We start from the raw sequence: 20,717 nt of genomic DNA, 5'->3' as shown, positions 1-20,717 counted from the left end.
ACAACATAAAGGATATGTCTATGGGATCAAAACTTCCAAAGTGTTTTCAGCTCCTTTTACTTTCAGTTAGCAATTGCTGGCAGACTGATACAGAGAATAATAGACAGTGCACCCAGAAATCACAGCTTCTACTCTGCCTGATTTTCTAGCATGTGAATTTGCTCAAATGGAGAGGTTCTTTCTCCTTAACTGCAGTTAACTGCAACCTCTTGCACTGATGTCACTGACAATCCACGGAGAACATGGAGAACAGCTGCTTTTTTGTAGTGCTGCCAGTATGTTCTGTGGTGGAAGAACCTCATATAAATAAAATACAAGGAATAAGTAGCAATAAACACAATGAATAAGTAAGAACTTTTCTGGAAACAATTGCTGAAGTGAAAAAGTACTGCTATTGATCATTTAAATCTTTTTCTTTACCCAGAATTAATTTGATTTTATCAAGTGAACAGGGAGAAAAGTCTTTGATCAATGAATTGTTCTGAATAATTATAATATGGATATTCCCATAAAATCACAGTTTTTAGTTCCAGAGGTATTTACATAGTATCTGAACACTAACAAATCAGTTGAATACAAGAAAACACAACAAAAAATTATCTACATGTATTCACTGCTATACTAACTTTAATTAAAATTTATCTTGAAGTTTGAAACCATCTGAAAGAAGATGGATATGGTACTTATTTCTAGAGATATAGCAAATAAAAGCTCTGTATCTGTTTTGTAAACAAGAGATGGTATTTTCCTATGGACTGAAATTTTCATGTCTCACAAACCACTGTCTAGGCTGAAATGGGACAATATCCTGAAAATATCAAATTCTGTTTCATATTTTAGTTTTGTTAAGACTCTTTAAAAGTCTAAAAGTCGTGGAATTTCAGAACATACTGTTGCAGGTGGTAATTTTCCCATAAAAGTTGTAACACCAATTATTCCTGCTGTCTATAAAAAGCTGATGAATAAAACACATTAGAGCATGTCCAAAGAAAGACAGAAAGAAAGGAAGAAAGAAAGAAAGGAAAAGAGAGATTCTCCTAGGGCCCAGTCTAAGTGCATATGGATCATCTGTCTGTATGCATGTTAAGTTTGTGGTAGAAGTTCATGCAATACGTGTGTGTCTCTCCAAAAGTAATGTCACCTATTCATTTCCATGGAAACTACAACAGATGCAAGTAATACTAGTTAGTAAAGCAAATTCTCAGCTACAAAACATTGTTTTTCAACACAGTCACCACCACTAGCTATGTATTTTCATCAGCTGTAAACAAGAGCCTGCATGCTGCTCTCAGCTGCACCAGAAGAGGTGACCCACTGTCACCACTATCATTGCTGAAATGCACCATCCACTACCTCAATGTGACCTCATCCACTGTTTGGTCTACATAAACGTTCAGCATCAATGAAAGCCAGTGGGTGCCATTTTGATGCATGGAGAATTCAGTGACACGCCTTTGCTTCATACGCACTTCCATTTTGTTAGACTGCTTCTCTGCTGCCGTCTGTCACATAGCAGCAAGATCTAACAGCATATTGGCAGAAAGTTTCAACCTCTACTTACTGCCATACCACCCCCAAAGTCACTTCTGATGTCATGAGAGAACATAATAAAACAGGAGGCATTACTTTCGAAGCAGCCCTCCTACATATACATACATCTATGTGTATCTGTGTGCGCATTTACATAGGAGATTTATCTACTTATTTTTTCAACACCATTTTAGAAGCTTTAGTTCTGCTAAACATTGTTATACTATTGTTCTCAGCAAAACCATACAAGGTCCTGTGACCTGGATTTTAAAAAGGATGTAAATAAAGACAAATACTATGTAAATAGAAACTCAGCATATAAATAACATAATATATATGTGTGTATATATATATATATATATATAATATACATATATATACATACTGCTAAAACATCCTTGTAAATATTTTCTAGAAATAGTCTGACTTCTGGAATCATCTAAGATAATTTTGAAAATTATTGTTTAAATCTGGGCAAATCCTCTGATACTGCACGTTGACTTGACTGTAGTATTGTCAGAATTATAGCGTTAATTCACAATAACAGTATAAAATAAAGCTTTAAATCTTGCAATCAATTAATAATATATTCCCAGTTTTCTCATCATAGTATCTGCTGTGGTGTATCTCTTAAGGTTAAAGTACTACATACTGGTTAATGTGCCATATTTATTTTTACTGCAAATCTACATTAATATTCAAATATACTCAAGATAGACATTCCAGTGCTGTTGTTATAATTTTAATAACAATATATCCAATTATTATTTATTGTTTCTCTTTTCCTGTGAACAACTCTGCATCCCAGAATACTGCATTTGTTTCCTGACCAGTAAAATCTAAAAATATGCATATTTGTAGTGTCTTGAATTTGAAAAGTAATGACAAAAATTAGCAGTGATCTGAAATCTTATTAGAAGAAACATTTCTCATGAGAAAGCAAATGTGAAACAGGTGACACCTTACTAGAAGTTTATATTATAAGTCACATTTTTTAAAAGGAAAAATAGGGTAACTATAAAGTTTACAGGATATCACTTGGAATTTTTTTCCAGTGTGACCTATTTTTTCTAACTATTCTGCTTGTAGCCAATAAAAATAGTGAAAATATAATGTCGACAAATCACTGGTCATCTTTAAAATCTCTTGGTCTACTTTGGATTACTCCTCTGGAGTGGAGTAAGTAATAGAATAACAGAGCCAATAATGAAACTTAATGAAAGCAACATTCTTGCTTCTGGTTGGTACCTGAGAGATAATATATAGGTCAAAGTGACTGTGGTGAATAGTAAAGGCACAAGCTAAATTATTCACATAATTCACTGAGGAGTGACTAACCTACTATTTATATTCTTTCTGAAGAGATCATTATATCTCAGGCTCAATTTATGAGGTACTATTTGAAGTCAGTGGACTCCAGAGTATATACTCTGTTCATCTAAAAAGTCTGATAACTGAAAGCATTGGGTTATGGTATAGAGTGGGGAATAACCAAAGATGATTTAACTACTATCAGGTTTAGCTTAGTCACAAGCAGATGTATTTATATGACATATTTGTATTCAACAGGCAAATGCAAAACATTCATCCCCATCTATACTCAACAAGTGGAGATCACTTGTATGGATGAATTCATTTTACAGAACATGTAGGAAATATAAAATAAGGAGACCAGATATGAATAACAATACATCTTTCATCTATTTAATTATTTTAAATACATTACCTTGAGAAAAAAAAAACAAAAAAACAAAAACAAGCGCGACAGAAAAAAAATCAACAAAAAAGAATGTATAAACTTTAAGTTGCTCAAATATTTCATCATTTTCAGGCACAGAAATAGGATCTGAAGGCTGCTTATATACACCAGATTAGAGAAATCTTGCTGGTTTTAACTGAAGAAAACCAAATGTTTTGCCAGTTCTACTGTTATTCTGATTGCATGCAGAATGCTTCAAGGAACATAAAACTTCAACCATATAATTTAAATATCTTTTTTATTTATTTCGATATTTTAAAAGTATATGGAAATGAAATATGCTATAATGATAGCTTTGACCTTGTTAACAGTTGTACTCATGTTCAGCTCTGCAGTTGTATTCACTCCCTTGAATGCAATAGGAATGCTTGTGAATCCAGCTGAAATGTAATATGAAGAGTTAATCACTCCAAAAATTGTATGTGAATATGTATGTATACATATAAAAATATGTATGAAAAATTCAGGAATTGAAGTATTTTGCTTTTTTATTTTCAGTGTGCCTCCTTCTGGATAAAGTTAAACAAAAAGAATTCATTGGATAATTTCAGATGCCTCTTTTACTTAATCTGGAGTCTGAAAAGATATTACAAGTCTGATGGTACAAGCAGAGTGATGGTGTCTCTCTTATTATGCTACTTAGGCTGAGTTCCTTGAAAACCTCTAAGCACTTGAATCAGATCCAAGTTACTAAGATCTTAATAACATGGTTAGGACCTTCCCCAGCTCCTGAATCAGTCAGTCCTTTCTCTGTTACTCACTCCCACTGTCCTTGAGTTCTGAACATGGCAGGACTGAGTCTTTTGACTGCTGGGAAAGATGGGAAGCAAGTCAAATATCCAGAGGCACAGGCTACAATCAAGGAGTTCATTTTCTTTGATCTTGCATGATATTTCCAGATCAGAGGGAGGCAAAGAATGTATTTTTAAAAAAGAGTCTTTGGCAGTGTGTCAGACATCTGTGAAGTTCTTAGTGTGTAAGTATAGAAATGTCTAATTCAGTGCCTATGATATTCTAGGAAATTATAATCATAACAGTAGTGTGGGGTATGGCATTAGACAAATGTGTTGGGCATCTTTTACCAAAAGGCACTTAAAATACTGGGTTTTTTTGTACATTTATTTCTACATCTGCCTCATTTGTACTTCAAAATGTTGAATATAGATTAGATTCTCAGGCAAAAATACATCTTTCTAAGAAATGCTGTCAATGAATAATCGTTTTTTTTTTTTTTTTTTTTTGTAATCTGATGACACTTTCTAATCTTATTTAAATGTGCCAGAAACTAAATTGTAATGAACTGGAAATACTCTATCATTGGCTACTGCCATTTTCATTTTAATATGAAACTTATGAATGCTCTTCAAAATCCAGTCAATATCTTATATGTTTTTCATGAACTAACCTTAAAATTGCAGTTGAATTTCTAAATAGCAGCTTTTTAAAATATTAAAAATTGCAGGCAAGAACTGCAAGAGCGACTATGTAGTGCTTAAAACTTCATTAACACCAGCCAGTACTGTGCATGACATAGCTTTATGAAAAGTAACAGAGGCTTCCTAGTGTTCATCTGTTCCTGGTCTGGCTTACACAAATTTCTTTCTCCACCAAAGCTGGATCCCTGTTCCTATCTGGAGTAATTGCTAATAGCTCCTTCATCCTTACAAATTCAAGATATTCTAATACTGATTAGATATTTTATTCCTATTCAAGACCATTCACCATAGTGTCACAGAAAACTCAGTTGTTTTCAGCAAAAAACATTTATTTGGCCTACAAGTTACCCACTTATGTTGTAAGGTTTGGATGTACAGAAGTGCCTTTCATTCTGATTATACAGTTTATAGCACTGCATGTTCATGTATTTGAGCAGGCCTCTTGCATACTAATATCACAGATGTAACAAGCATAAGAAATAGTTCATGGTATCATCAGTGAACTTGCTGAGGATGTACTCTATCTCACTGTCTATGTCATTGATAAAGATGTTGAAGAGCACCAATCCTAAGATGGACCACTGGGGACACCACTTCTGATCAGCCTCCACATGGAGACTGAGCCACTAAATTACCATTAGTTGCCTTTAGAAAATAAAACAATAAGCATATCTCTTTGAAAAATTCTTAATTAAAAGGGAGAAAATGCTAGTACCTGATTTAAATTGTATGAAGAGAGACCTTACTGGAAGTTAAAGATTTCTGTAGTTACAATAAGCTTCAGCTCTTATTTCAGCTCCATTATCTTCTACATGACTACGATTATATTTCCATTAAGGTTGTGGGTCTTTAAAGCTGGAGTATTCACTTCTTTATATTTATTCCTTTCTCATTGTTCCTTCGTTGCTGTTTTCACATTGAAAAAACAGGCTCAGTATAAAAATACACAAACAAACCAACCAAATTGGACAAAATGAAATAGTAGGTAGTTTTACTGTAAGGCAAAGAGCAGAAAAGTATCATATTTTATTTTATTTTATTTTATTTTATTTTATTTTTTGCCTCTTCTGATTCTTTGAAATGGTTTTCCAAAACGGCTTTCCTGAAGTAATTTTTTTTCTTTATAGCTATAACTGAGAGCATTTTGTCAGCTTCCCCTATCTTTTGTTCAGGTTTATATTTTTCCATAAGCAGAATGCTAAAAGCAGGTTCAGCAAAATGTCAGAGCTGCAGTTATTGTGTGACTCTGGCAAGTTGCCAAGTTATTTACTAGTAATTCTGTTTATTTGCTCATGTAGAAAAATTAATCACACCATGACTTTGAAATTGCATATAGTTGCAATACATATATACAAGCAATGAAAATAATATTTAGCAACTATACTTTTTTAAAAAATTAGATATATTAATGATTTTTTCCAGTTGGCTTTTTTTTTTTTTTTTTGTAAGACATTCTATATACATTCAAAATATGACACTAAATTTCCATTACGCAGTAGTGTTTTCTCTTAAAGATAACAAATGAAAGATTATCCCCACACATTAGAACACACTGTTTGTACTGATGTAAATGATACTGTGAACCAGACCATTGCAGAGTGATGTAATAACACTTGTCTCTGACACCAGATAAATATCACATACCTCTCTCTAACCAGTGTGAGTGCACAAAGCTGTTATATTCTGAACCAGAGATTTCTCAGTCCAGGCACTGGATCACTAACATCTCCGCGATAGCTAATAAATGCTTTAAAGTGGCAATTCGTATCATATGAACAATAATCACTTGCACAATAGTTCTGCTCAGGACAAAAGGACTTAATCAAGAAGCCTGAGTAGACTGGTGTGTAGATCAGTAAAAGCAGTTAACTGGAAACTCCTTTCAGCAGAAAAATAAATTGGTTATCCTTCAAGCAAGTAACACATATTCAAAGATCACTGGATACAATGTTAATGAATGATTAAATGCTGAGGTGGTAAACAAAATTTTCTCTCTGAACAGGGAAAAATGAACCCAAGCCAAAGGCTCTCTCTGAAAACACCTTGTTCTTCAGTGTATAAAATTCAGTATGTCTGTTGTAAGTATAAATACCTCAACAAACTAAAGTACAGAATAAGCATCTCAGAAATTTTTAAATGAAATAGTAAGTTAAAATCCATTATAAAAATTATGCTATTACAGCAATGTAATTGTACATTGCTAATGTCATAGTTGCACCTTAATGTCCAAGATAAGCTAATGCTTCATTGTACAAGCACTACACAAAATAGCATTGTGCACTGATTAGCTCAGTTCTGCCTCAGCACAGGCAGACCATGTTTAAGCATTCTTTTTCTCAGTGCATTTCCTCCTATTTTCAACTGCTAGTAACACCTACCTGAAATAATTACCAAAATGTTTGAGGAAAAATGAAGAATTAAAGTGATAAACTAGTGCAAACCAGAACATCAGCCTGAAGATAATGCATTATTCAAGTTCCGCCCTGCATAACTGGAAAGAAAAGACAGAGAGAAGAAATGGATAGCCTATTATTAGAAGTTCCTTCATTAGAGCAGCAAATGTGTATTTATGCCTGCATGCCCCCACTGCTGCTTTGGTGAGGAAGCAGCTTGGGAAGGAACAGTCACAACCCCAGCAAGGAGGCTGCTCAGGTGCTAGGCACAGTCTTGCTCTGTACCTGCCCCAGCTCAGGTGCTAGGCTCAGGCCCACTCTGTACCTGCCCCAACTTAAATCATTTGCTTAGGCTTGTTTTGATTCTGCCTTCCCATTAAGCAGTATGTCTGCTGCTTGTCTCTCTCTAGCTTCACTCTTGATCCCAGTCCTACAGTTAGGAAAATCTCCAATCAGAGCTGACAGACACTGAAGCTTAAATTTTAGTTCTTCGGCCATCTTTAGTTCTTTGTGTGGTTAACAAAAGTGTGGAGGCCTAAGAGTTGCTGCTGTAATCAGGTCAATCCCTAAGACTTAATGCTTCTAAATCACAGTCAACATCCCTTCTGCCAAAACTTTTTTTACTCACAGAACCTGACAGGGAAAGGAATATGTTTATTTGTGTTTCACCTTCTTCCCTTATATACAGTGCACACATACAGCACTCCATTATTTGTCTACTAATCCTTCACTGGGATTAATCAGGGCCAATCCAGAAGCAGTTAGATGCTTCTAGAATGAAGTTTTCCTTCTGCTTGGATAACAAGTTGTTTTTCCTATTATTCTACCTTTTACTACAGTTCTACAAGTTTTTTGAAACATAAGGTTCTGTGTCCTTTATTCACCTTTATCTGTTCTGGCTAACCTTTTCTCTTGGCTAGACCTGACTGCAACTGCACTCACACAGTTAAGAAAACATTAAGAGATTGCTTCTTGGCCAGTAAAGCATACTATTGTATCTATGTGTGACTCCTCTCTGTCAAAATAACAATGAGTTCATTTTTCTTCAAAATAGGTTTTATATTCAGGCACAAAAAGTACAATAAAAACTGCAACTATTATTGAACAAATAACCAGAATCAAAGTGACAGCAGCGTGCTACCTTAAGTAGATCAAGTCTCCTTAGAAAAATAAACCTTAGAAAGGTTTGTCATTATGTTAAACAACAATACCTGGGAGACATTAATGAAAGCATAAAAGCTAAAATAGGAAAACATAAATATTCTAGAGTGTTTAGGTTTTCTCCAAACCTGTTAGGCAGTCAAACAAGTCCCTCAGCACATCTAGAAAGATAGTACATTCTGTATGTAGTTGCTGTAACAAGAAAAAGAAAATGAAGAAAACAAGCACATTAACAGCTTCTCAGTGAATGAGAGCCTGTTCTTTTCTGACAATTTGAGAAATTACAATATTTAATTTAGATGATTGGAAGAAAATTGCCTCTCATGTGAACATGTCCAACTGTTTTGGTTCTAACGTTGTTTCCTTAGTTTTATACATCTAAATGGAATAGACCAAAGAACATTCCCGTGTTTTCTTTTTATATATTAAATTGTCAGCTCAAGATACCAACTTAGATACTTCGTGCTTTGAACAGGAGGAAAATAGGATTTAGAAGGGAAAAGCAAAAAACAAAACAAACAACAAAAAAAAAACAGTCAGTGCTTCCCAATAAAAGACTTTTCTGGCAATTCTACAAATATCACCATAATTGTTTCATTCATATATGTCTTATTCAAGTTAAGGGGGATCTGATGCATTGGTACAGCCCCATTTGGTACCACTGATGCAGTGAAGGTCAAGACACTACCAGAACATAGCCTTTACCTGACAGAAATAATCTTTTTTTATTTTACTTTTTTCTTTTTCAGGTTGAATTTACTGCCTCTGAATGAAGCCTACATGTCATTCTGGAGAAGAAAGGCTTGATCTACAGTCTTTCCATCAAGCTTATTGCATTTTGTTTGGATCAGACACTAGGCCTTTTGTTTAGTTTTAGCCAAAGGCAGAGTACCACTAAGCAGTCTAATCAGTATACAACAGATTTGTCCACCAAAGATCACCTCTAGGGATTCAGTGTTGTTTTCTGGCGTTTGCTGAGAGTGACAATTTTTATGTGTTTTTCAGGGACAATGCACAAATCCATACAGGATATAATATCCCCTGGAAGCTCCCAGTTCTCGGATAAGTGATAAGTTTCAGATGTTTGCATCCAAAGGAAAAGTCCACAATTCTCCATTCTCAGGGGAAAAAAATGTGTTTTCAAAACAAGATAATTTATTAATTACATAGTATGTGATGGTGTTAAATAGGAACAAGAAAATAAAGTTTTTCCCTGCATATCTTTTTTACTCTCTCGTCTGTTCATCCCTCACTTCCAAATGTACCACACAGGATCATGTCTCATTACCCACAACAAAAGTATTTAATGTCTGGTCTTGTTACATTTATTCTCACCATTGCCCAGTTACCATAAAAAAATCAATGTCTTGTTAATGTCTGTTGCACATATAAGAAAATTTAGTTTAGACTTTGAAAACACTGTAGAGGATATTCACATCTGTACGTATTGTCATGCCCTGCCTATGAAGTGTGGGAGGGGTGACCAGATTTGCAAACTCCCCTGGTTAGATTAAGCTGAAACCTCTCCAAATGTCTGTACATAATAGGAAAAGGATCAACTTCAATAGATTTCGACTAAACAGTTATTCCAGATGCGTTGGTATTCCCACAGTTCTATCTACTGTACAGTTTTATAGGAAATTCAAGTAAGCCTTGTGTTAACTTTATAGAAAAAGAGGAAAAGGAAAGAGGAAGAGAAATAAAAGTGGGTAGATAGATAGATAGATAGGTCAACAGTCCTGTATCCCATGCCAGGCCTGTCGACACACATGCTCCACATGGTGAAGAAAGGAAGCAGCAGCAGCAGTGAAAAGAATGCAGGCCAACCCCCTCTAGACCATTTTTATAATATGAAAATAAAAGGGAAAGTTCTCTCCTAACCCGTTTATGAAACTGCAGGTGGCTCCAGTCGCAGGATTGGTTGAGACACTTGGCACCAGGCAAACCACAAAGGTGATACCAGACCCCACTTCCTTCTTTGACTGTTTCTCAGGCACTCGTATGGCCTTTTTCGGGAGTGATTGAAACGCCTTTTGGGGCATTGCCTGGGCTTGTTCCTTACACCTATTTCAGTCGTGTAATCATTTTCTGTCCTGAGAAAAAACATATATTGTCTACACAAGATAAAAAAAACAATTAAGGAAACTGACTATATTTTCCAGTGGTTAGCGGAAAAAACAAACAAACAAACAAACAAATAAATAGAAAGAAAAAAAAGAGAAAAAGAGAAAGAAAAGAAAAAGAGAAAGAAAAAAAAGAGAAAGAAAAAGAAAAAGAGAAAGAAAAAAAGAAAAAGAAAAAAAAGAAAGAGCCAACATTCTCTGTAAGGACTGAAGTTGAAGGTTTATGCCTATGTTTTTTAAATGAGCATGACTTTGGAAATGGTGTGTTGTCTACAAATCTTTTCCACTGTACCAAAGATGTTGGCATTAAAGGCTGGGACACACTTCATTTCTAAGAGTGCAGACAGTGCAAACAGTTTTGCAGTACTGTTTTTTGCACACTGCCTATGTGATGTGATACATGGGGGAGAACACATACCTTGTAGTGACAGTAGCAGGTGCTCCACAAGACAAAGATCATCAAAAACAAGGGCAATTGGTCATGCCACAGGGAAAGCATCATCTGCACCAGCTTTGTTAGACAATATCTCTTTTGAATCACTGAGCTCACTGCAATATACAAACCTCAGAAGACAAAAAAAAATATTACTGAAAATGGAATTGGTAATAGCATATGTCATGAACGATAGCAATTTCAAGATTCGCACATACATAACCACAAATAAGAAAGTAAATGATGTGTATATCATTTGGGATTTTTCTATCTTTTTATTTTACAACAAAAATAGCTCTGAAAATACCTTCTGTAGAAAGGAAAGTTTTATTTGACTGATAGTATAGAAGAATTTAACACCTACTTATTGAGGCCATGATATTATTTTATTATGGCCATGCTTGTGGTAATTAATCATAACCAACAAAGTCAGTCTGCATTAAATAGAGGAAATATTCCTTGTACTGGCAAGATTATTTAAAGTACTTGTTCAAAGTATTTCTTGAAAATATTATGTGTTGTTTAAATTAAAGAGGAAAAGCATAAAGTCAGTTTTAACAAGTAAATACCAACAGATACTTAGAATGAAAACTAAAATCTTAGTAGCTACATTCTAACCAAAAAGTACCATCATTTCTTTTTATGTCATTTTATTCCCCACTATAATGTTATTCAGCATACTGTGTTTGTCTTATATATAATAAAACCCTTGATTTCTAATTTTCTTCTCTTTACAGATTTTTAAAGTGAACGTTTGGGCTTCTTTTTGCTAATATTATGATGTTCATGCAAAAATTGTTTTGTCAATGTAGATGACCTTGAAGGAGTAACCTACCAGTGCAAATCATCCTATGGGCTATTCAAACTAGCATGTCATGGATCTCGTTTTGAGGTACTTCCCTGCCATGTAAGCCCACTACAAGGAAAATGAGTAAGAAGAGAATGGAAAAAAAAAATGACAAATAAGACATGGATTTCTTCTTTTGCATGAACCTACCTAATGACAGCTGTATAGATTCAAGTTATTTTTCATCTACATGAGAAATGAAGGAAATGAAGGAAGAACTACTGCAAACCATAGCGTTCAGGGAGGTTTGAGAAGCAGATTGCACACAACTCACAATCTTAGTTTGTAAGCTTATTGCTATTCACTCAGTAGGGGCACCCTTTACAGCAGTCAAGGCCTTTTGAACAATGTGACATGTTAGAGCTAAATTATGCACTAACACTGATTTATGGGAAGGAGCTGCACTAAATTAAGTAGAAATTCTAAAATAAGGAGAAAATCAGAAATTAAAAGGAAAGGCTAATTTATTACAAAATCATTTACTAACCTCCAGCATTATGGAAATAGTTCTAAAAGTAAAGCCTTGGTGGAAAAAATATAAAACTAATGGTCATGATCCTGAAATAAATGAACTCCTGGAAAGTTTAAGGACTCTACAGAGCTGCTGTGCTTCCCCACCCCCACACATTAGATAATGAACTTAAGTATTTCCAACTAAGAGCTTTAAAGAGATGAAAGAGGAGACCTTTGGAAGCTGATGTTAATTCTTAGTAAACCTTGGAGAACTGAGGAAATTCAAGAATTGAGGGATTCTAATTTTATTCCAATATTTTAAAACGTTACATAGTTACTCAAGTAATTATGATCCTGTCATCATAGCATCGGTTATGGGCAAAAGGATGGAACAATTACTATGAAGATCATTTAATTAAAAATTTGAAGTAGGATTATAATTTAATTGATATCTATCAGTTATTGTCAAAATAGCATAGACTGAGATTATTTTAGATTTGGTAGTGGCTGATCAAAGCACTAGTTATGATTTAATATGGCATAGTAACTATGTAATTTTACTTGCAACAAATAATTAATATAACATAAAATCAATAGGGCATGGATAAAATGGCAAATTAATTAAAAACAGGCCATCTCATCTCTAAAATTAAATGTAAAGGGAAAAAAGTTTGTAACTTTTAATGAAAGATTAGTTCGAAGCACCATTTTTTTGCCAACCATTTCTGAGAAACTATACAACTGTTTGTGTTCAAGTTGACAAATAATAATGCTATTGTTGGTAAATAAGGGTTGTTTATGTTTTTGTGCTGGAAATTTGAAGGATTTTTCTCAACTTGCTAAATATTATCTGCCTTCACAGGAAAAAATAGAAGTATAAGATGTTCATTTTAACACATTACAAAGGAGAAAATGAAGATTAGTTTTTTCAGCACTATGAGTCAGAGCAAAGATGATTTGCTAGATTGTTATTTTAATTTCTGAGAAATAAATCCACTTTACTTCACAGATCTGTAAACATAGGCAATCCTCTAAGAATGGGTTCTTCCTTTCTGAAGAAAGAAAAAACTCATCTCCAGAGATACAACAAACTGCTAGCAAAGCACTTTATAGTGCAGTGTCTAAGATGTCTAAGGACTTATCAGAATGCCTGTAGCATTTTCCTGTAGCAATGAGAAAGTTCATTTGAGTAGTGATACAGCTTCAACATGGAACAAGGGGGCAAACTCAGCCGCAAGATGTGAAATCAATTTGTAATGAATTTCCTAGAGAAATAGGCAATTTACTAGAGGGCACAAAACACTAACTTGTTAAGAAGTGCATGTGAAAAATCCAAAAAGAATGATTCCTCTCCATTCTGTGGGAAATTGCATGTGGTACAATAATGCTAGGAGGCAGGGGAAGAGCAAGCAGCCAGTATGTTGGAGTAGTTCGGCTATTCCGAGTATAAGGAAACAAAATCTGCTGGCAAAAGATGATCAAGAAAAGGCGTTTTGCCTTTTTTATTGCTATGATCATTGTCAGATGAGGTCTTTGTCTTCTGTGAATACTGGATGGCAGTCTGGCCTATACAAAGTCAATTTCATTAAGGGACTGGATGGATTGCATTTAACAGCAGTGCTTACCTGCTGATTCTCCACATTCCCTGAGGTTAGTCTACATAATTCAGTAATATCACTGAATTGAGGCAGAGTATTTGTTAATAATTTTAAAATGCTACTTTACTATGCAAGGAGTTCTCTTCTGTATGCTCAGGAGGAGAACCTTAGACACAGGAATTTGTTTTGGAGTTGACGATGGCTTAATTAACGGTCAGCAGCCAGCCTGCTGCTCAGAGGTGTAATCAAGGAGTTTTTCAGGGACTGTGAAGCCATGGTACAACTGAATGATAAGATCTGTGTAACATCTGTATGGAACCCTTTAAATAACTGCATCTGAAATTGAACTTTCCAAGGGAATCAAAGTGTCTGTTGAGATGAAAATCAGTTCCAGTGTTTCTAGCTTCTCCCTACAGAATTTTGGTCATTTTAATAGTGCAAATTCTCCTACAAGATTAAGTACTGGGTAGTCTGACATGTATTAAATTTTAGGAAAAAAGAGTGAGAGTGCTTCCCAAAAAGACTTTACAAAATAAACTATATGTTCCAGTGTAAATGTAAACACACTCAAAGTCATTATAGCATGTAGAAGAAGTCTCTATTGCCAGTACTGGAAGATGGGTATGTTTTTGCAGTCTTGTTCATAATAATTCTGCTTTATAGCTTTATATCTTGTTTAAAATTCTACTTACTTTCCTTTTAGTGTAGGCCAGTTATATATGGAGCAAGAAATTTGCTAACTGCATTGATATATTTTGAATTATGCTGTTGCTAAATTTTGAGACAAAATACAGCATTTAGACCACTGGATATTTTTCACCTAAGTCTTCCCACAGAATTTGTATTCCAGTGAAAAGATGTAGAAATTTACATCACTTTAGGATTTCTCTTTTCACATCATTTGGGATTTCTGAAACACTAATTGCAATTCAAGAATGTCTTTAATATTCTCTCTAAATAATGAAGAGTACTACTTCTTAATCACTGCTTAATGGATTACAATCAGCATGTCTAGACAAAGTAAGTTCGTGTTTATCTCCTAGGAAAACTAGCAAGCAACAATTACACAGCTTGTCCATTTGTCCATTTTTATAAGCATTTATTTATTAATTTAACAGGGAATGCTTTGAAAGGCTCAAAAGCTCACAGAACTCTAGTTTCTCAGATTACAACTAGATCAATCATAGAATCATAGAATTGCTCAGGTTGGAAAAGACCTTAAAGATCATCGAATCCAACCACAGCCTAACCATACCACCCTAATTTTAACAGCCCTCCGCTAAATCATGTCCTTGAGCACCACATCCAAATGGTTTTTAAACACATCCAGGGATGGTGATTCAACCACTTTCATGGGGAGCCTATTCCAGTGCTTAACAACCCTTTCAGTAAAGAAATTTTTCCTGATATCCAACCTAAACTTCCCCTGGTGCAACTTAAGGCCATTTCCCCTTGTCTTGTCACCTGTCACCAGTGAGAAGAGATCAACCCTGCTGTAGCTGTAAGCACCTTTCAGACACTGGAAGAGAACAATAAGGTCTCTCCTCAGCCTCCTTTTCCCCAGACTAAACAGCCCCAGTTACACTGAGTTGCTTTAAGCTATTCTGGAAAGGAAAAATATCAAGCAATGAGGAAATTAGTAGGAATGTTTCTTATTTAAGTTACATTTGATTATCTTATGAAAATCTGTTATGTGTACAGAAAATGAAAGTATTTCCATATTTCCTGTTCTTGTGTATTCATTAAATTTATATCTATGGCGTCCTAACATTTTTCTGTGAGGCAGGGCTTAGTATAAATTCCAGTTATATTTATTGACTGCTCTCCACAAAACAGCTCTGTACAGGGAAATAAATTGAGTTAAATATAATGTAATCTAATACAAAGTTCATTTCTGAAGTTAAATAGCTTATTTCACTAGTTATGACAAAGAATCAGAAGGAAAGTCTCTAACAGTTAGTCATACAGCCAGCTTTTACTAACTATTCTGTTTTGTACAACTTGAATCACTTACTCCTTATTGAACTTCATAAATACTACACTGTTGACAAAAAAAAAAAAATCAAGAACAATTTGTAAGTGTCTACAGCAAATCATTTGTACTTGATTTTTTGGGGGTAAAATCTACTAGAATTCTTTTTCACTTTTCATCTGTTCTGTGGTGTGATTTTCTTTCTTAACTCAAGAATATGATGTAGATGTGCAGAAATAATTTCAAAAACAGAAAACAAGCAAACAACAAAAAACAAACAGTGAGTACCAGCACATATTAAGTTTTTTTTACCTTAAGACTACTGTAACAACTTGTTATGTCCATTCCATATATTATAATAGGGATATTACAAGAAGAGCAGTGTGAAGAATAGCAAGTGATACTTGCTAACTAACCCTTCTGTATAAAAACTTCTATACAACCTGTACCATCATCATTTTGCTGGTAATTGCATCTTTTCTACTCAGATAATTCATCAGTCTCTCCATCTCCATACTCTACTGGTGTCTTGCCTCAGCAAACATGATTTGACCCTACATTAATACATTTATCAGTTCAGTTCTGAAACATAATGTATCCAATGTGTCCTTTTCCTTTCCTTTCCTTTCCTTTCCTTTCCTTTCCTTTCCTTTCCTTTCCTTTCCTTTCCTTTCCTTTCCTTTCCTTTCCTTTCCTTTCCTTTCCTTTCCTTTCCTTTCCTTTCCTTTCCTTTCCTTTCCTTTCCTTTCCTTTCCTTTCCTTTCCTTTCCTTTCCTTTCCTTTCCTTTCCTTTCCTTTCCTTTCCTTTCCTTTCCTTTCCTTTCCTTTCCTTTCCTTTCCTTTCCTTTCCTTTCCTTTCCTTTCCTTTCCTTTCCTTTCCTTTCCTTTCCTTTCCTTTTCCCTTTCCTTTCTTTTTTCTTTCCTTTTCCCTTTCCTTTCTTTTTTCTTTCCTTTTCCCTTTCCTTTCTTTTTTCTTTTATCTTCCTTCTTTTTTTTCTTTTTTTTCTTTTTTTTTTAATGTCACTTGAAGTTTTTACTAGCAAGGATATATTTTTCTGAAAGTCCCTCAAGGGTGTCATAGAGTATACTGAAAATTCAAAAATTTACTTGAAATTCACTTGTAACATTATAACTTTATCTGCATCCACAATCACTGCTCATATTACTGGGCCGCGATGTCTAAGCTATAGATGTGTCCTCATCTACTATATATCTACTATATGCAAAAAAGGCAAATGCACTAGTGTTTACATGCATTTTTATTTTGAAGCTTTTGTGTTTGTTGTTGATAGATATTTAATCTTGTGGTAGACTGTATTTTATTTTTCAAAGGTCACTTTTGCAGCTAAATGTGTTATTTCTTTGAGTGTGAATCCTCAGTCCTGAAAAAGGGAAAACTTAATTTAACATTTCAGTTGCAGCTATGATTTACACAGCTTCTACTTGAAAGAGAAGTTAGCTGGAAATAGAGATCAATGTCATATGGTATGATTATCCCTTTGGTCTCTTTAAGTCATTGTCCAAACTATTTACCCACCTAACTTCTTGACCACTTGCATCCTAGTCTCTTTTGGGATCCAGGGGTAAGAGTGACAGCCTTGATGTTGTGAAAGTACTGTTCAGCAACAATCCATGTAATGGAGTCATATCACTGGAGTTCCAGCACAGGCACACTGCAGTCTAAGGGAAAAAAAATCCTCCACTAGAGAAGAAGCAATTAACTGTGTAGTAGCAACAGTAATGTGATGAGCAACGTAAGTACTTCTTGGCTTCTGGCCTGCCTGTACTTCCCTTATAGCAAAGGATGATATTGTGCCCCCATCTAGCTCTCTCTGCTTTGATTGGCTTTTCCTTGAGGTTCATGCAAGCAATCTCGTGGGGATATGAAGGTGTTTTATCACACCAATAGGCATTAGTATTTCATAAGGCAAATGAAAGATTGCCTGTGATGTCTGCAGTTCAAGTATATACCTATGGAGCAGTCACAACAACACTTGTTACAAAAAGCAGGGGAAAATGATCCAATATGTCAGGTACTGGCAGGAATTTCACAGCAGAAACAAGCGTGTTGTGTGCTCACAGATCCCATAATAACTTAAACATTCTCCTTCCAAGAATGGTGCCTCCTCAGGCTGTGTGATGGGCACTATTTTTCTTCCTCAAAGAAAAACTTTACTGAAATTCTGCCTCTCCCAGAACCTGAAAAATCCCTCATAACCGGACATATATGAAACCATGAATCACTGAATCCCTGAATGACTGAGATTAGAAAGGACTTGAGATCATCTATTAAAACCTCCTCTGTTCAGACGAAATAAACTATACACAGTTGTCTAACTCTATATCCAGTGAAGTCTTGAGTAACATCACAGATGGAATCTCCACATCTCTGGATAACCTCCAGAGTTTGACCACTCTCAGAGTAAAGAAGTGTCTTCCTGTGTTCAGATGGAATTTCTTAGTTTTGTTTTTTAATTTGGTCAGTGCTATCAGTAGGCACTACTGAGAAAAGTCTGACTCCCTCTTCTTCATTCCCTCTCATCATGTACTTATTTATATGCATCTTTCCAGGTCTTCTTGCTATGCTGAACAGTTCCAGTTCTCCCTACCTCTCTAGTCCTTTAAGGAGGGAAATGAAAGACATCATAGTATTAGTCACATAAGAGCCAGAGGTTGTCTATATTTTTTGTTTGTTTTAAAATGGTGATTAGTCTTTTTCTTTCCAGTACTATGGAATAAGGAAGCCAAATGAAGCTCTAAACTACTATTTGTGCATCCTGCTCTACATTTTTTCTCTGCCCATGCTCATGCTCCTAGTAAGTGATTAAATGTTTTCACCAAAATATAAAGTGTATTTGTGTGTGTGTGTGTTTTAAAAGATCTGAATCATTTTAGCTATACTTTTGGCAAACTTCACTCACTTCATCTTCCTGGCATTTCATTATATTTTACGATCACAAAATCAACTCTCCAGCAACAAAGCGAAACATGGCTCTTTGAAATAAATGTTGTCATTAACAAGCTATGCCAGGCACAGTGACAGATTTGCAGCTGTAACAAATAACATTTCCCACAAAGTTCTCCTGTCTGACAGAAAATCTGTGACATTACTGCAGGCAACAGTGTTGGAAGCTAAAAGATTGATTGATGCAAGAGGATAATTGAAACCTCAGTAATGTCACATGCATGTCATCCTAACAACCAAGATACTGCTCTAAGATAACCTTTATCATGAAACAATTTTTCCATGAATAATTTCCCCCAATATGCACACACTGAAAACATAGAATATTTCTTAGTGACCACGAGTTACTTAATGATAATTTATCCTAACAGATATATTCAGTCTGGGTCTCTAAAACAAAAATAAGTTTTTTTTTTTCTTCTGGAATCTCAGGTTCCTGGAGTCAGTTTGAAGTTGTTGGCAAAATTCAAGAATGTGTGTATCTAAATTATCAGATGACTACTTTAAGGCTGGCTTCAGATCACTCTTAAATTTAGTGCCATATCCAAAATGATATATACAAAATGTATACATATTTCAACCTAGTATTTTTTTGTATCAGAAACCAAAATTAGTTCTCTCAATAAAATGTGGCATACTTCAGATCACTTATATAGATTTTACACTTATGCTAAATTTAAAATATTTTACCGTATATTATGATTATTTCATTTATTTACCACTATTCTGTGTACAGCTCTGACAGGAACAGGACTAACCAATGGGCTGAACTGTCAGCCTCTGTTGACAGTCTTGCCCATCTCTTCCTATTTTTGTCTGTTGCTGATTTTCTCTCTAGATACATCTTTCCTCAAGTTCCCCTCAGGTCTTTTTCAATCTCCCTGTTTTTTCTTTCTCTTTTCTCCACAAGCTTTGTTTCAACTGTTCTTACGATCTGTGGACTGATTCCTGCAGTCCCTAAGCATTCATCATATTCTCAAAAGCAGCTTTGGCTGACTTCACTAGGGGCAGCATGATTTCACCCTTTGGTTAGGAACTTTTTCCCATCTCTCTTTTCTGTTTTACTTCATTGACTGGAAATCTGATTCCTTTTTTTTCTTTTTTTTTTCTTTTCTTTTTTTTCCCCTGTACTTTATTAGCTTTTTCATTCTGCTGCCTTTATTCATTGCTGTTTTTCTGCCTCTGTTCTACTGACAGAGAGAAGAGTGAATTAGGAAACAATCCTCTGCTTGGGTGGGTCCTCTAAGAACCTAAGACAAATACTGACTGTATTCAGAAAAGTATTCAGAACTGTAAAGAAATTTATTTCAATGTAATTTTCCAACTTTCTAACATCAAAAATTCCAGATTATTTTCTTCTCCTTTGGCACAACTTGGGATTCAAACTTCTGTACCTTCAGGATCTTCAGGAAGATCCAGTGGCTCTCTTTCTTGCCATCTCTGATGTTATACATTGTGCTGAGCTCTTCACTCAGTCCTTTGCCTTGTGACACAAATCAACTGCCTGAGAAGTTCAGCCACACAGCTCTCCAGGGAATGTAAGGCAGATAGCAGGTCAGGCATAACAGGAAATACAACATGTTTTTTCCTAGCAGAGGATAAAAACAACTTCCTTGAATTCTGCTCAGCTCTCCAGAGACTTGTTATATGGACCAATAGAATTTGATGTGGAATATCTTGTTTCTGTTAGTGGACTTTAATTCCTCAGTTTATTCACAAAACAGTTTCCAAATGGCAATAATACATAAAACTGTATGTATACTTGGTAATACATAATTTAAAGCAGGAGACTGCAAGTGAAAAACTGTAATTCTACACAACTGCTATGAGAAAATATTCAAGCCATGTTTATCCATAGTATAACTGACTATATAGCAGAATAATAATTAGGAAAACTTATTTTATGATATGTTCCTATCAGAAAGGAATAACTATGAAAAGGGGAGAGTAGGAATTTTTCCCCTTTGCCTTTCTACTAAGAGTGGTTTGACCCCATTCTCTGTATTCCCCTTGCATTTCAGGTGATTATCCATATCTTCTGCCATCT

At 34.9% G+C, this 20,717-nt stretch overlaps 1 long non-coding RNA gene across 1 annotated transcript in view; it reads left to right on the top strand.

Annotated features, from left to right (window-relative positions):
- Window positions 1-9,495, top strand: part of LOC121110190 — a 33,422-nt gene extending 23,927 nt beyond the window's left edge. Inside the window, exons 3-4 of the long non-coding RNA XR_005858188.2 lie at window positions 6,728-6,803; window positions 9,029-9,495. This is a non-coding gene — a long non-coding RNA (uncharacterized LOC121110190). The remainder of the gene's footprint in view (window positions 1-6,727; window positions 6,804-9,028) is intronic.
- Window positions 9,496-20,717: the final 11,222 nt, after the last annotated feature.

Source organism: Gallus gallus, chromosome 3, assembly GCF_016699485.2.
Source record: "Gallus gallus isolate bGalGal1 chromosome 3, bGalGal1.mat.broiler.GRCg7b, whole genome shotgun sequence".
In the NCBI taxonomy this organism is placed as follows: Eukaryota; Metazoa; Chordata; class Aves; order Galliformes; family Phasianidae; genus Gallus; species Gallus gallus.
This window is presented reverse-complemented; position numbering and strand designations above follow the sequence as displayed.